The sequence below is a fragment of the Cyanistes caeruleus genome, chromosome 2 (genome assembly GCF_971803275.1).
Source record: "Cyanistes caeruleus chromosome 2, bCyaCae1.hap1.1, whole genome shotgun sequence".
Taxonomy (NCBI): domain Eukaryota; kingdom Metazoa; phylum Chordata; class Aves; order Passeriformes; family Paridae; genus Cyanistes; species Cyanistes caeruleus.
Window position 1 is genome coordinate 76,726,403 of NC_141702.1, and position 18,532 is coordinate 76,744,934.

Genomic DNA, 18,532 nt, shown 5'->3' on the forward strand with positions numbered 1-18,532 from the left:
CTTCCCAATGTGGGAAAGACATTAAATTGCAAATGGAAAAATGTGTAGATCATTTTTTCATTTGCAATAACCCAAATGCTTCTGTGGATCCCAGGAGTTCCTTGGTTCTTCTTTTTTTTCTAGTATTAATATCTTATCTGTTTAGGAAAAGAATGTCAGGTTGCTGCTTTGATTTCTTGCAGGTGCTCCCTCATCACCTATTTATATTAGAATATTGCAGCCTGTTTACTCAACAATTCTCTTCCTTTTCAAGAAATTCAGTCCATTTAAGCAACAATGAGCCTTTGCTCTCATAATAGGTTCAGCAGAATGATGTAATGATAGATAATGTCATATACAATACATAATTGTACATAAAACATATAAAACTACCTAATATATTAAATAATATTGTATTAATATGATTAAGATAAAAAAATTGAACATATGAAGTCCAAATTACCTGTAATTTGCATCAAATATTATATGTAAATCATGTTCTTTCCTTAGGCTTGTTGCTGTTTTGTAAATTACTTCTCAGTAAAAATATATAAACAAATGAATTTAACTTCACCTTTTTGTGTAGCAACACAACAGTTTCATTAATATATGAGTAAGCAGTGCAATTTCACAGCAACAGAGGAACAAGATACATGGGAAGACAAAAATAAGGGGTTTTTTTTAACCCTGGAGTGGTAAAAGAGAGACAGATAAACAGAAACAGCCTTTGTGCTTTTCTCTAATATTTTTCTTGATTTTTAGCTCTGCTATTTGCTTTTATTTCTGCCCTTATGACACTGCCTACTTCCAAATTTGTTAACCATTTGTCTGATTTCCTAAGATTATCTAAGATTATCTAAGATCTATTTGGGTCTTATGGAAGACTAGTGAGATCAGGTATTTCTGGTTTTTTTAATACCAGTGGAATAATATTGGGATGGGATCCTTTCTCTCTGTTTTCATGACAGTCTACTGACTGTCATATCAAGAATTTGATTTCTTCTAAATGAATATTTTCCTTTGTCATTGCTCTGAACAAACAGATCTGAAAGGATATATGGCAGATATTTATCTATTACTCTTCACATCTGGATTCACGGACTAATTTCCTTATAAAAGGCTGGAGATTTTACCAGGTGCACTTCCCTCTGACATTCATATTCAAATTTTAAATTGTCTGGCTTTTTCACCTTTACAGAGCCCAGTTTTTCCTCATTTCCTTCAGGAGTTCTTTTCAATTGAACCACAGAGGAGGTATATAGGTTAATTCATTATTACTTGCAAAAACCTTTTCCCTGCTAAAGGGGCAATTGTAAGACAAAGCCCCTCTCTCTGAGTATCTTCAAACAGAATAGAGTTTAATGGAGTAACAGGGAGGATGGTTGTACCAGCTGTATGCTGGCAGGAACTCAGAGAAGGACTCCACTCCACACCTCTTCTCTCTGGGTTTGCAAGCTGTTTTAAGACAGAAAATGTCCAGCCAGCTTCTTGCTATCCCACACCTGTAGTAAATTTACAAGGCATGCAGAATGGTGGTAAGTGCACACATCAGCAGTGGATGAGGATTAGAACATTAGATATCTACTGTTCTGACTCAAAATTAGAGCTGGTATCTGCAGCATAGAAGGTGCCAGAAGACATGAAGGGGTCTCTTAATCATACCTTGATGTTTCTAGCTGAAAACTCCTAGTGGGGATAAATATGGTTTGAAACAAGATTCCAGCAGCTGTGAATTGCTCAATTCATCTCAGTGTTCTCTTCTCTTTGAGTTCTTTTGACCCTAGAGTACTGCCAAGTATGTCTGTTATTTAGTGTGAAATCTTCTACCTTACCTCAATCTATTTATTGCTATTCTCCTGAATAGTACCAAAGCAAAATCTGTGTTATCCTTGAGCTGAAGATCTCTCTACTCAAACAAGCCAGATCTTAAAGCAAACTTGACTGTTTGCACCCTGAGAGGCAGAAAATGTCTGCCTATGGCATGAGTTAAGATTTTCAGGGTAATTACAACATGAAGAGCATCTTTCATACAATTAGCAAATCTCTTTATCTGGAGAAGAGTCACTAATTCTTTGCAGTACATTTCAGGTTCACATCTACTAAACTATGGTATGGTTTCCAGGTTCACTTCATATAACTCTTTTTCTAGTGACAGAAAGCACAAAGGAAATTTTCTGTGTTCTCACAAACGGTACAGTGGAAACTATCGAGTTGCTGGTGTCTTTCTCTCTTTTTCTCTTTATTTTTCCCTTTTTATTCTTTCTTTTTTTTGACATACTAACTCAAACCAAAGTTCTTGTCTCTGATGATGTTCTCCTATGCAGCAGGGCACATTTTCCCTGCAAGGATCAGTCAGAGAAAGACTATGACGAAATCATATCAGGATGTAAGAGCAAGATTATAGCAGCGCCTCCTCCTCCTCTACAGCTTTGCATCTGTGGCTGGAAGATGGTTCTCCAGCCATCAGAATCTTGACTAGGAAACCCACTTTCACTTCACTTTCCCTCTGCCATTGTAATGTCTAGCAAAAAGAAATTAGAATTGCACTGAGGTGAAATTCGTGGAGCTGGGGTTTTGTGCTTTGCTTTAGTTGTATTTTTGTAACCTTCTGGCCTTTTCTAAAGAAAGTAACTCTAGAAGTGTTAGCTGGTCTAGAAGCTAGTAATTGAAAATATGAGTGTGAGCATAGATATAGGGATCTTCTTTAAGTGTCAGATCTCTGAACCAAAAATCATTGTGTAGTAATAGATGAAAATTGTAGACATTTTGATACTTCCCATGGCAGATTTTTCTGAGGCTGTTGCTTGGGTCATCGAACTGAGGATTTTTTTTAGTGCAGTGTCAAATTTAAATATGTTACTTTAAAAGTTAGTGGTTTCCCCCTTGCTTTTTGCCTGCATCTTGTTATGGTAAAGGACAAATATCTCTTGATAAAGGGCAGAGTTGTAAATTATAAGATAATGTCTGAAGATGACAGCCTTCACTCATTGAAATATGTGTAAAGGAATACTGTTATTGTCTTAAGTGCTGTTGTCATGTTCAGTTCCTGCTCTCGGAGAAATTTCTGTTCCTTTCAGAGCAACACGCTGACTCAAAGAGTCAGTTTTGTACTGTAAAAATGGGTATGAACGGTGACATTCTGTGTTTCCAGCTTTTTTCTTGGGTCGTTAAAAGTTGAAAAGCTTGTTACTGGAGTCCTCCTCGAGTGTGCTTTCAGTACCCCGCTCACTAGATGGGTGACGGGCTGCCAGTTTCCTGAACCCTGTTGGAGATTATGAAATCTGCTTCTTTTACTGAATGGCATGGGGAAACATTCTGGGCTTGTAATGATGAAATGTTATGAATATTCATGGAATATGGTTGTATGGTTAAGCTACCTTTACCCAAATGTAAGAGCAGAGGGAGTAGGCAATTACCTGCCTGACACCTACCAATCTATACTTTCCTTGTCAGCTTTTCCTGTTGAAACTTGTTGCCCATACCCTAAAATTACATCTGCATGAAGCACATTGCTGCAGTTTCCAAAAGGAGTACATCCTCAGTGGCCAAAATGAAGTGTTTATAGATCTGCACCTTCATGCTGTGGCTCACTGGGATTTATCCTCTTTGTCTAGATAAGCCTGCACAGACATTTTTTAACATTCTGACAATTAAGAGGAGAGAACTAAAATTATCTGCTGTTTAATGAAGAGTCCCTGTGCTAGAGCCTCCTTCTAGTTATAATTATTTTTGATTTTTATGCTGCAGGTCTCAGTCCCTAGAGCAATAAAATGTTACTTTTTATTTCCCTTAGGAAATAAAGTATCCCACCCCCAGCCAAGAAGCAGTAACATAAGTGGCACATAAATTTGTGTGGTGGCTGGTTTTCCTAATGGGCTTGGTTCTGCTGACTACACACATCATGTCATTAGAGTGCTTTCAGTAACCCATAGTGTGTTGAATCATTTCCAGATAATGCAAGGAACACAAAGCTGTATGTCTTATCACTGGTGATATGTACCCAATGATGTGCCTGAGTCCATTTCCAGGTCACCTGTCATGCTATTTTTGCATGAGGTGTAGTGAAAACTGTATAGTATTTTGCTTTCCTGATTCAAGAAAAAAATCTGGCATGTAGCATATTGATTTATAAATGAGGTTATCTCATTCTGCTTTAACGTGCTACTGATTATTGCTATTATTATTGTTATATTTATTATTATTAGTTGTCTCTGCCTCTTCTGGAATCCTTCTTTTTTTTTTTCACTGTGATGTCCTCAGCATTGTTCCTTGGGATCTGTTAGCTAGCAGTGTCACTCAAAGTACCTAATTTCAGAAAAATTTAAATATGTTATTGAGGCCAGATTCATGATTCAGCTCTGTCTGGAGATGATTGAAAAAAAAAAATAAAAAAAATAAAATGGTACAGAAAATCATGCATAGCAACATAGAATTGCTTTTTTAAAATAATGCATCACTGGTTATCCTACCATTTCTTTTCTACAAGAAAAGAGAATTCAGAACTGAATATAGACCCAGAATTATAGTGGGAGTATCAATTTTTCCAGACTGGTTTATTTGTCATGTTTCGATGCCTGTTAACAAATGTCTTATGAATGTTTTAAGTAAATAAATGTATGGAACCAATGACAACAAATGGAATTTCTGCATTACCCTACTTATATATATTGCTAAGTGTTTTAAAATTAAAAGCATTAGCCAAAGTATTGGAAAAACAATATTGTTTCAGTTACTCCTAAGATCACTTTAAATTTTCTTTGTTTTGTAGTCATTTAAGAATCCTTTTTATAAATTGCCTTTAGCCCTTTTATTAGCTTTGGCTATAGCTATTGGCTCTGTTAATGGATTTTATTTCTGCTTGTGTCCCAAAACCAAATTACTGTAACTAATGTACCACTGTAACTTTTCATAACTGTCTGTTCCTGAAAGGAAAAAGCAAGTTCATCAAGTCAAAATATTAACACTTTTATGTCCTATTAAATAACAACCCAAAGAAAATTGTGCTGGTGTCTACAGGACTCAGCATTAAACCTATGAAATTTAATGTACTGTAGCAGATAGAGATTTGACACAATTTCCCTCTGTGGAAATTGTCTTACTGTCATAATACCCATACTAAGCAGCAGAACTGGGATGCAGCACAACAGGAAAGAGCCCCATTTGGAGCATATGTTACTGTCCAGCAAGTCAAGAGGTTTAGTAGCAGGTTTTTAAAATAGTCTAGGTTGTGCCCAGAAAACTTTAGCACTGTCTGTGTGGTTATGGAAATTATGCAATTCCATCATGTTTAACAAGCTGTCTCGTGTATTTTCCTTCATGAAGCTCTTTGGCTTTCCACATAAATAGACTTCCTGAGGTATTAGGGAAATAATGAATGGTTGTTCCATCAGCTTTGAGTGAATATGCAGGTGTTACAGTAATTGATGAAGAAAGAAAATGGCTTTCCAGCCCATGCAGCAGTGAAAAAAATGTAATTGTACAAAAGAGCATTGCAGAAATTAGAGTAAACACAACAAATGTTCAATTAAAATTCTATTTTCTCCAACCAAATCAACAAAATCAATATGTTCCATACCAATTTTTTTTTCTCAGGGAGTGTATTTCTCTACCTCTGTCTGTCCTGGGCAATAGCACTGAGAAGAATTAACTCAAAGTCATCGACAATGAGCTCATAATCTAAATCCCTGAAAGAGGTTATATTGTTTTAGACTCTACAGTATATAACATTGCTTCCCATTAATTTTTAACAAATGCTTTCAGAAATGCATTCTTATATATCACTGCAGTATAAACTGCAGCACAGGAAAAGCCAGAAGGCTTCTATAACATGAAAACAAGGCAGAAATTGCTGCAGATTTGAGGATGGTAAAAAATAAACACAGTCCATGAATAGTGAAGGATGATATTGCTTATGCATGAAGGCTGCTGTGAATACTTCAAGCAAACTTGTCCAACTACTTCTGTATAGATACAAATTTTTGATATTTTATCTTTCTTACATTTTGTCTACCTTTCATCTACTTTCAGGCCTTCCAAAGCATGGCAAGTTTGGAGGAAGTGGCTCCTTACGGGGCTCACTTTCTTTGTGAAAACACATTAAAGAGAGCAAATCCTAAACTTAAATGAAAACAGGAAAGAGGAAAAAAGTATAGTTTAAAACTTGGCTTGAATTCATTAAAGGAAAGAAAATAACATCATAATAGTCTAAAGCTGTGCCTTTGCACTGTGGTTTTTGGAATAATTTATGTAAATAGTTTTGCACCATATTTTATTATTTGAACTCTAATTTTGAATTTATGCAAAATATCATTATTTTTCAATTATTCCTTCTGTAAGCAAGTCTTCAGAGATGCTTGAGTATGTTCATGTATTTTATTTGTATGTCATATTTTACAGCTGATCTATTAGCAGTAATGACAAATTATCCCAGATAGATTGTCTGGCAGTCAGAGGTCAGGACCATCACTGGCATAAAGATGATTTTTGTCCAGTTTGGACATTAGTAAAATAAACTGCTTGCCATCAGATTGTCCTGAAATTGGTGAAATGTAGTTCACACTTGCTCATTTTGTGAGATTCAGGTCGTGTTAGGCGTGCTAAAATTAATTCAGAGAGCCACCGGCAAACTCAAGGGGAAATGAGGAGTTAACATTCTCTATTTTAAAATCCAAAGAAGCATTTCCAGAAAGTCAGATCTTGCTACTAATTTTTTAGCCCTTTCATACAGTTTCCTTGACCTGACACAATAAGATGACCAGTAACTGTTAAAATTACATTTTTTTTTAAGTGATATTTTTTAAACATGTCCTTTCACATACAGTAGTATCTAAATGAGAGATGTTTCAAAATACATTGTGTGCTTTATTTCATCAGTTAAAAAGAACATGTTTACATAGTTTTTCCTTCTGCATGTTTAGCTTCATTTAGTACACAGTGACCTATTGAATTCAATATTCTATTGAAAACCTCTGTGGATGCATTGACTCTACTTATATCTTATCAAAATCCTTGGTGTAACAACATCCTAGCTTACAAATGTCTTGTTAGAATATCATCACTGCAATTTCACAGCAGTTTTAAGACTTTTCAGTCTAACAAATTAGCACATAACAAAGCAGTATGCTTTATCTTTTAGCCAACTAAAAAAATTATTTCTATTTTTCAAAGCACAAACCATGCATATTTCTGTCATACCAACCAACTAGATTTCCAATCAGCAGGGTATGGCAAGTCCTGTTTGTCTCATACTACTGTAATACAAAAACCCTTTATATATTCAACTGCATAATTTTATCAGAGAAATCTGTGTGTAAAACCCAATCTGAAAGCTAAAATATTGACAATGAGAAGGATGTCTAATTGTTCTACCTTTTTCCTCAGTGTCATGAAAAGTGAAAACTACTTCATTGCACCAATAGTTTCAAACACCCCAATTTTTATCTTATGAAATGTCAGCCTTTCTGAGGCTGTAAATCTTGAGGTAACTTTGTTCTCAGATGGTGTTCCTTATTCTGTAAACAGGCAAGCAGTGACCCAGCCCTCAGGTGGTCCACAAAACCTTTACTACCTACTTGCAACTAACACTTTAGAGTTTTAATTTGGAATTGAGATCAGACTATGATCCAGGAAGTTTGGAAAGGACTGATTTTTAAGTCGTTGAAACATACAAGGTGGAGATTGAATATTTATGTTACATTTTATATTAATTTCACAGCACTATGTTCTTCCATGTGATGAAGTATGTTTTCATCTCTAGGAACGATGCTAGACTGTCAGGTTTATCCTGATAGACTTATTTCTCTAGTTAACTCTTTCAACAAATGATTTTACATTTTATTTGCTTTGTTTTGATTTCAGAAGTCCATCAGATTATAAACATAATTTTTATTTAGGCTCCCCATCTGCTTCCCTGGTCTGTTAAATGTCTGTTCAAGTTGTTTAAAATATGAATAGCCAACTAAATTTTAGGAAGAGAAACTGGACAGAGGGAAGTGTTCACTGTTTGTTAACTTGGCAATTTTGAGTCATCCTAAGCATTAATAGGACCTTTAAGCAATTAGTGTATTACCCCTGTAATGATAGATCATACAGTACTTTTGTCAATGCCAGGTGAATGCTCCTCAGAGCCATCTTTCATGGACTTCTGGTATCTTTTAGCCCTTTTGTATAGCTGGGTCACAATAGTTTCACTGCTACTGAATCTGCCCATCAGCTTTTGAATCACATTGTTTTGATTGTAGCCACACAAATCAGTATTCTGATTTAACAGATTTGTAGATTTTAAGTTTAGGATGCATAATTAAGTAATTTAGTCTGATATCCTATGTGTCATACACCATTGTATTTTGCACATTTGCATGTGTATTGCTCAGGAAATCCCATAATCTGGCAAAGCATAACTATTTGGCAAAAATCAAAACTTTCAGAAAGACACTGGATTTGTATTGGGAAGTCACACAGGAGCTGCCAGTTTTCTTTCTAGTTACTTCTAGGAGGTTAATCAGCCATCTTCTTGCAAAGGAAATGGTGCTTTGTAGCTTCATCCTTATTTGTATTTCACTGGCCTCAGTTTCCAGCAACAGTTCTCATTAAGTGTTTCTCCACTAGATTATAGTATCATGTACTATCCAGGGTTTTTTTATCTCAGTTTGTTTGGATTTTTTTTCTGATGACAATACTTATCCTTTGAAATCAAGTCAGTTCCCAATCTTCTTTTCCAATAAGAGTAACAGATTAAGTTCTTCAGTTCATCATTGTAAGACTTTCTTCAGGCCTCAATCTCTCTTGTAGATATTTTCTTCCCCCCTATTCAGTTTCTTAGCATGCCTTTAAGACTAGGGACACTAAACAGATGTGGATTTTCAGTGTTAGTTTTGGAGCTGTTGTATACAAAGCTGAAATAGCTGCATTTTACCAGGATCACTACGTTCATTTCTGCAAATTTAAATACCCGTAATAGTGCATTTTTTGCAGCTAAAAGCTCATGTTTACCTGTTCTGTAACATATGGCTTTGGACCCAGATGCTCTTTCATTGCTTAAAAAAACCAGCAATCTTCTGAGATCTTTCTTATTAGGTGACCCACACAGATTATTATGATTCACTGAGGACCCTCACTGAAACAAGCACCTCATGGAGGACCCATACAGCAGTAGTTTTTATTATCTGGTTTTTTCCTACCCATATTCAGACCAGCAGCTTAACATAATGATAAAGTCTTCCCTAGAAAGGAAAGGATCTTTAGGGATTTAATGATGGTGCCAAGAGAATGTCAGGGTGGATCTGCATAATTTTTTATTTGGAAAAGAAGGGATACTTATAGTTCTAGATCCAAGCCAGCCGTCATGCTCTGTATTGTATTGACCAGTAAACCCACCAGTATCAGGTCACTATTAATATTTAGGAACCACTGAGACCATCTTCTCAAAACGTAATTTTTTTCTATTGAATGGCAAGAGAAACAAATTATCACCTTTTCTTACTCTAGTTATTTCAGCAAGTATACTGCCCCTAATGCTTCAAGGAGATCTTAAAGTTCCTAAGTCTTTGGTTTTTTCACTTCATGGTATCTTTTCATGTCTAAAGCTGTATCTAAGATGTATTTCCATAAAATGCTGCTTAGAAGTGTCATTTCTTTAACAGAAATCTTACAGTTAAGCCACTGGGATGATGTATCTAGAGTTGACCCGATTAAATGTTTATAGGATTAGGCCAGAGATCAGATATGCCATAACAGAGCACAAAGTAAATTACATTGTCTCAGTTTACAGGGATTTACAGCACCTTACGAGTTTTCTATATTTTGCAGTTACCCTACTCCCTCTTTGACTGAGGAAATTTAACAACAAAAACCAATAAAATAATAAAGATGATATAAAGTGACATCAAAAAATGGTGTGGAAGTTAAAAAGCACAGCAGTCCTTGCTGTGGGGAAGATTTTCCAAACCATATGAAGAAGAAGGGAGCGAGATGACACCAGAAGTTTACAGGGAAGTAGACAAAAGGATAAAAATCCTAGTTCTAATGAATTACATGCTCTGTGAGAATGTTGGGAAAGATTCGTTCCTGCATGAGGTTGTGAGGTTTGGGAAAAGAAGGAGTAAGGAACTTAACTATCTAAAGCATAGTGATGGAATGGAGTACCAGCTTTCATTTGCTAGCTCTTCCACTAGAGTTAGGGATCAAGAGACATATGTTATACAGGATATATTGCAGAATGGTTTATTACCTTTCTGCTTGCCAGTATAATTTGACTGATATTTTATGACAATTTATTACATTTCCTGTGAAGTAATGTAGAAAGATACAAGCCTAAAGAGGTATATTTGCTGGAAGCAGAAAGAGAATATTAGAGACCAGAAAATACATTAAAGTTTTATTAATTTTCTGTAGAAACTATAGGAACAATATGAAAATTAAAAATTCTGTGTAATCCTTATTTTCACAATGGTAATAGAAAAATTGTCACAAAACACAAAGATCTATTAGCTAGCTATGTATTTCATTATTTGTTCTTTGTGTAGTTTTTTTGTTCAAGAACCATTTAATCTGAAATATATCCACATCTGAACTAGTAAATCATAGTATACTTTGTGTAACTATTTATGTTTATGTTTTTAAACTTTAAACTATCTTTTACATGTACTGAGATTTGAGAGGAGAGCCCTGTTTACTTGTATCAAGTTATGACTTGGTAGCTTAACAAAGTGAAAATTTCAGGTATTAGCATTAGTTTAATAAACAAGGTAAGAAAATAAAATTGGGAGAAGACTATAAGTCTGCCAACCTAATTGAGACAAAATCTAGCTATGTCAATTCAGAAGCATTTGGACACCTCTTTAAAATTCAAAAAATACTCAGAACAAATTCTATGCAGGAAAAAAACCAGATGATTTCTTGGATGAGGGCCACACCACTTTGTATTTTGGGTTCTTCCTGGAATTATCACAGCCTTTCCCAAAGATTTTTTTTTCTGTTTATTATTGAAAAATTGATTCCTCAGTATTTCAGCTCAAACATTGAGAATGAAATTTCTGCCATTTCATTTTACTCTGTTCCTGAAACTTGATTTTTACCAGTTATTTCCTTGCACATATATAACAGTTACGCACCAGAGAACCCAAAATAACAGCCAGAAGATCAGAGTGCATTTTCTATGGGTTCATTAAAAACTGTTAATATTCAGTAGGGATTATTAGGATAGCAGTTTTTATCCACGATGTCTTTTCACCAGTCAAGAGTCTAGGCTTGATAGAGGAGGCTCTAAAATCCCTTGTTACTGCTGAAGGAGCAGGTCCATTTGGCACTGGAATAAACCCTCTCCCCAGGCAGGTCATAAAAAATCATGGGATCATACAGAGGGGTGCCAGATCAAAGCAGACGTCTCTTCAGTTCCACATCCCACTTGATTGTGAGTGGCACTTTCCTTTTTGTCCTTTTATCCCAGCACTTTCCTGCAGAGATTTTTACTCGGCTCTGGTTTCTTGCTGACACAGCCAGTCTGGCTCACTCATTGTTTCAGCACTTTCCATCATCAGTCACAGCTGTGCAGGGTGAGTATAAATGCTGCTAGGCAGAATGCAACACTACAGCCATCCAAATGAAGGCGCAGGTTGCAGAGCAATGAATATTCAGCACTTCTGCCTCCCGTATTGAAACACAGACATCTCCTTGTCCATAGTCCCATTTCCACATTACCTTCATCTGGAAAATAAACACCTCTTGCTCCCAGGAGGAAAGGGGAAGAAAAAAAGAGAATAAGTGAGCCTATTGAATCAAAGCCTTTTTTCTCTCTTTCCTCTAATATCTATTTTATAATCTAGGTTGAGGGCAATGTCTAGCTCTTTCTTGCACTAGAATCATTTCTCCAAACTAATTTTTTAAATATCTTTAATTACACTTAGTGTGAAGGTAAGACATGAGTGCTGCTTTAATATTCTAGATGGTCTTGCAGATTAAAATTAGATTTATACATTTGCATAATAAAAGTAATGTTGTGAAAGAAAGTAGTCTGAGTATGTGAGAGGTAATTGCATTGTATGACTTGCCTTGGGCAACCCTTATTGGATTGAGCTCAGCACCAGCCATTATACCACTGGAGCATTTTGTATTTTTATGTAGCAGTGCAATAGAATTTAAATTTTATGCACAATTAGTTCTGTATTGATGTATAGTTTGTAGGTAGGGTTAAGTAAAAAAAACTGAGTGTAAGCCTCTAATGCAGCTTCTTTGGTGGAAGGGAAGGAAGCATAAAAAAAAGACAAGCTGGTGGAAGGAGTGAAATTTCTAGGAGTCCAACAGCTTTAATACAATTCTGCTGTTTTCTGTCTGGTAGCCTGATTTTCCAATCTTCTGCAGTGCCTCCCCAGTACAGTATTTCATGCTCAAGAAGCTTAACATGAGTATTGACAAATCATGTAACTGCTTTAGTGACACCTCTTAAATTTGAGTTTCTCCCCTACCATTTGCCTTTACACACTACAATATTTGAGAAAAGAGATGAAGCTGAGGTATTTATGAGTTGAGTGTATAAAATGGAAGGCTCTCTTTGCTGCAGTGATGTTTCAGAATATTTTGAAATATTCCTTCACAAACTGACACGACAATAAAATGACTCAATCAAGTGTGACATAATATTTTACACCCTATTCAGATTTAAGGGCAAATAGTCAGTTTCTTTCTTCATTCTAAGGAGTTTTAAGTAAAACAAATACCTTCTAAGAAGGTAGATATCCTTACAGCAACCAAAGAATTTATAACACAACCTCTCAAATAAATCTTTCATTCTGTGCTGGAGTGGGGCAGAGTCAGAATGCTAATGCATCTCTTAAGGCTCATGATTCAAGTTTTTAAAGTCATCCTCACAACTCCAATGAGCCTTCTCTATGCCAGCTGCCTTCCTGACATGACCTACCACATCACTGGAGGTTTCTAATCATGAGCCAAAAAGCTACATGCAGACAGATGTCGCCTGAACATTCCTAATCTTGCACCTTTTATGCTTTTTAAATACTGTCATTGAAATTAGCATTATTTTTCTGGTCTTATGGTCTTCATACTGCACATCTCTACCTCTGATTCCCCTTACTGAGACAGAATTTCACTGATTCTTGCTGATCACACTTTCCTCAAACATTCATTCAGTGGTGGTTTTTTTTGGTTTTTTTATTATTATTTTCAAATACACTAAATCTGGAGTGAGGAATACTCTGAGATTAGAATTTAAATGCACATGAAAATTCCTTTTGAAATGCAGGATTGGAAGAAATGGGTTTGGGATGAGAAGTTGATTCTCCCAGCTGGGGAGAGTCAGCTTTTCATTCTAGATTTGGTTTATTGCATTGCTTAAATTAAATATGACCTCTGTTACTTTCCTGCTGCCTTCCTTTATCCATGATCACTTACAGCAACTCTTCACCTAAGTGCTTAATTTTACTTTTCCTTAGATGGAGTGATGTGTTCAGTGGTAAAAACATCTCAAGTCATTCATATGCACCCTCTCCCTTCACATCAGTCCCTCTTGCCCTTGCACCTTTTTTTCATTACCTCTTCAGTTGTGTTGGTAGAGTTCTTTCTGAGTTGAGGAAGTAAAGCAAATCACTATTTTACTTTTTACTATTTACTTAAGAAAGCATATGTGATCTGGATGTTTCCATAACCAGGTTGACAAGTGGTTGGATTGGCATGGCTGAGGGGATAACCATCTCCATGGCTGGAGAAACCCATTCCTTTAGCCTTGCTGCTGCCACTGCTTTATGCAGTCAGTCCTTAGACAAGTCTAGACTACATTGTACACACCAATTGTATTGGTCCCCATCGGGACCAATATTTAATGTATTTCTCTTCTGGGATACATTTGTACAAGGAGATTTAATCAGCTTTATCATTGGAAATATTTGATAGCACTTCACTGAAAATCCAGTTGGAGAGCACTTGCCCTGCACTCCAGTTCCTGTGAGTTTTCTGGGTAGAAGAATGCTTAAAGCTTGAGGTGCTGTCTTGGGAGAGCTCATCAATTTGTGAAAAAAGCCCTGATTGTTCAGACACAGAAGAAGATGTGTTTTGGCTTGTTTTTTTTTCATGGTGCCCAGTGCCTTTTAGGGAACATTCATCCCACAATATTCCTTTCTAAGAATATTACTTTACTGAAGATTGTAATTCTAGGAATTTCCCTCTTCTCAAAGCTGTATTCTGTACACTTACCTTGCTTCCCCTCTCTCACATTGCACTTATATGCACCATTTTTTGACAGCAGAGCCAGTTTCAGGTGAATACATGCCTGAAGTATTTGCCTCTGGATCCCAACTCCTAGCCATCTGCAGAAGTGGAGCAAGGCAGCATTTTTGGGGCTGCATTAAGATGTAAACCAGAGGAATTAGCTGGGTTGACTCCAACAAGGTCATGATGACAGATTTGCAATGTTCTTTATAATGCAGACAGTTGTCTTATGTAATTCATGATGTCTGCTCACAGCATGGAAAGGAAGTTGTGTGGGATGGCGTTCCTCACTTTTCCCAGATGTCTGTTCCACATCCAGCCCTTCACAGAGCAGTAAACAGGAAAGCTCCTCCACTGACACCTGCTGCTGTAGTTGCCTTTGCTTTGCACAGTCCTCAGTGCTTTGTTTGGGTGGGAGACCAGTACTGGGTCAGTAGCTCAGAAATGAACAATTTTTTTCTTGCACATCCCTAAAAAAGTGAGTATTTCCACAATCTATTAACTTTATAGTGAGGATAACTTAAAGGGGAGAAAAGGGAGGGAAATTTTTTCTCAGATCTTTTTAGACCATTAAGGATATGATGAAACTCAATTGTCCTTCAAATTTTGGATGATCTTTAAAAACCTGTCTTTTAGAAAAATGGCCAGAAGGAAGGGAATTTAATTTCATTTTATTGTATATTTTGACAAGATAATGATGAACTTAATGGCACCCAATTTTAATTAGGTCCTCCAAACCCTAATTGCATTATAAATTCATTATTAATTATTATCTCCATTAAACTGAAATTTTCCAGTGGCCAATTTGAGGAATACAGGTTTTGAAGTGCTATTAACACTTAAAATGATAAAAGAAAACATAGATTATTTGAAATAGACATTAGAATACTTAACATTTTGTGTTGATAGCATCATTGGGAGTGAAAACAATGCAGGTGTAATGTGCTGTGGCAAGCAAGCTGTCTCCAGCTGTACATTGTATTCACTTTCAGAACAGGTAATTGTATTTGGGAAATATTAGCTAAACTGCTTTAATTTTCCAGTCTGAGGTCCTTCTGAATTTTCTGTGCTAGATTACAGTGTTATCCAGTATTGTACAAAAAGGAAATTTGATGTATATAATACCCTGACTTCATAACCTAGCTACAGGTTGGAGTAGGGGAAAAGGGAGAGGAACTACTGGGGAAAGAGGCAACATCTTCAAGAACTCGTTTCTGGGTTTTAACCTCATGGTCTAACCTGTGGGAGTTAAAGCAGAGAATTATTGTTTTTCTATGGGTAGCTGAAAGAGAATTCAAGGTCACAATACATCATGAGAACTTTCCCTCTAAAAATAGCTTAAAAATCAGTCAAGTACCATTTTGAAGTAATCATCAAAATCTGGAAAATACACTGACATTTGGAACTATTTTGGTAGCATTCCAATATTTGATTAGGGAGCTTTGGAATGACAAATGAATGTTCTATAAAAACATCAGCTGAATATGTGGATGGTTTTACTAAAGAGAAGGTGTTTTTTGCACATGGGTATTTTGATTAATGCTTGAAATAAAAGAAATAAGGTAATGCAGATTTCTTTGCTAATTGGTAAGCAAAGCTTTCTCTGTGAGATTCTAAGGATAATATTTCTATATTGAATATAATCATATTTTTATAATTTTAATGTTATAATAATGGTAATTTATTTAACTTTCAATGCTAATTACACAGTTGTGCATCCAATGATAATCCTAAGATATCATGACACTTTAGTTATAATAGAACCAGATAAGGTATGAATTTAGGAAACTTGCTTCTCAGGCAGAGTCAAATCTGTTGCTTTTCTGCTGCAGGCTAATCTTTGAAGATAAATATAATTTTATTTAATTTTTTTAATTTTCCCTTTCCATGTTTGTGAACTTTATGAAAACTACTAAGACACTTTGTTTTTTGAATTTTTGAACAAGTGCTTTTACCAACTTGATTCTTTGTATGGCTTATACAGTATTATGGAAGTATTTTTTATTTCAGTTTAAGACAATTTTGGTGGTTTACATGATACATATTTTATCCAATTGCATGCCAATAATTTTACGATGGAACTTGGAATGCAATTGCTTACGTTAACAATTTAATTTTTTTTAATTGTATATCTAAAATATTTATTTTAAAAGGACTGTTTTTTCTAGGTCCTTTACTACTAAGTAAAGTCCAAAATCCGGCATTGCAAATTAGAAAAATTCAGCAGTAATTTTATGTTTAAACCAAAGCATGAGGAACACAGCTAAGGCATCTAGAAGCTACCTTTATGCAGTAACTTGGTTTCATAGTGCAATGGCCATTCCATTTAAAATTTTCAAATAACCCTTGAAAATATACAGCTCTGACGGTGTCATAAATACTTACACAGCAAATTCCATTGCCCAATTCCCCTCCCCCCAACCAAAAAAAAAAAATCCAAAAACAAAGCAACAGGCTTGAGGAAGAGAGCAAGTTTTTATAGGCAGTATAGGTCATGTAAAGGTTGTGTCATTGTGAAAGCATGCATGTAGAACAGAAGTTAACATTATTTTTAAAATATAAAATTTTAAACAGGTTCATGTGCTGCCCTTTGACTTCCTGCTTTTCAGAAAAGATATATGAGTTCACCTGCTGGGAAAATGAGTATTTCTAATACGATGTTGCTTATTCTGTTTGGAAAGTGGCCAGATCTGCTGCTTTGCTTTCAAATACATCAGTGCAAGCATCCACATGATTACTGAACATTAAACGTTTCTGCAGTACCCTTGGCTAGCAGTACCTCACTGCTTTCCAGATATGTGTGCTGTGTGCATTTCCTTCACTGTAACTCCTTGGGTTATCATTTACCCTTTTTGAATAATTTCTTCTTTTTAGAAAGGGAATGAGAGCTGAACCCCTTGAGCGTATCTAATGATGATCTTCTGTGCCCTCAGGGCAGAGTTAAGGAGCTCTGTGTTGGAGCTGCCACAGCCCTCCACTGCACAAGTACTGAAATACCCAGTGAAGTATACAAATTTTCCCTGCTTTTATACTGGTAATTATGTATGGTTTATACATTTAAACGTTCTGGGACAGAATAGAAAGCTCCAGAATAAAAAATGCAAGTTTAACATTTGTTTCTTTTAGGAAATTAGCAGTCATTTAAACTGCTTCTGAGACTTGATATCTGCTGTCCAGTGGAAATGAAGCCTATATTAAATCTAAACTTACAAACTTTTTCTCTATAATAAAAACTTTTCACTATAGGAAACTTAATATTAAAAATTTGTAAGGAAAGATAATAAGTCCTAACTAAATTTAAGTAATGATTTCCAGAGTAGAGCCATAAATCTACTGCAGCTGAAGTTCATAAGGTCTCAAAGGAGAGGGAACTTATGGCCACTGAAATGAATAATCCACAAACTGCCAGTAATTCATACTGTTATTAAGAGTGGTAATTTCTTTGATAGAAGCCTTTGAGTTTAGTCATTAAAACAATTGAATGGTAAGCTAATGCAGCAGTTCATACACAAGAAGTTTTAGCATATCAAATTATTTTACTTCTCTTTCCTCCAGCTCTCACAATTATTGTAAATCTTCAGTGTTTTAATCCTCAAGACATAACATAAATCAAAACCTAGATTTCAGAAATTTTCACCCCAGAAAGTAAGGTTGTACAGAATTTCACTAATAAGACTTATAGATAGCAAATTATATTTCCACTCTTTGCTTGGACTGAAATTTTCTTTGAAGAGAATTTACCTTTTGCCATAAGCACCACATCTGTATTTTCTTTTCAAAAGACCTAATTCTGCTTCTGTTTCAGGACAATGAGAGCTTTAACTCTGCTTTCACTGAATTAAATAGGGACTTAATACTAAATGAGGGAGTAATTGATCATTTTCTAGTCCGGCTCTGTTCTTGTGTTATAACACTAGAGATCAATAAGGGAACATTCAGGACTTTTCATGTGTGGTGTTGGGCAGAGGTAGGAAGTTTTTTCCACGGATTTGGCCTTGGTATCTAAAACAGTGAATTAAAAGTGAAAAGGCAGGGAGCCAGGCACATGAAGGCTGCCCATGACTATGCTGGGAAGTTCTTCAAACCTCCAACCCAGGGCATCTGCACACAGAAAGCCTTTGGGAAACAGTTCCTGACATGTTATTGTTCTGAAACTATTCTCAGATACTATTTTAGTACAGTCCTAGGGTCAGAAGTACACCAGGACTTATTTTGATAATTTATATAAATAACCAGCATATTTTTTTAAGGGTAGAAAAGTATCCAGTGTGCCACCTATCTTTCTATAGGAGAACTTGAACCTGTTTCACAGACTGAAAGCAGTTTCTATTTCTTG

General features: G+C 35.7%; 1 protein-coding gene across 3 annotated transcripts in view; it reads left to right on the top strand.

The window, feature by feature from the left end:
* PRKN (parkin RBR E3 ubiquitin protein ligase) overlaps positions 1-18,532 on the top strand; it is a 682,323-nt gene that overhangs the window by 520,574 nt on the left and 143,217 nt on the right. The window lies entirely within an intron of this gene.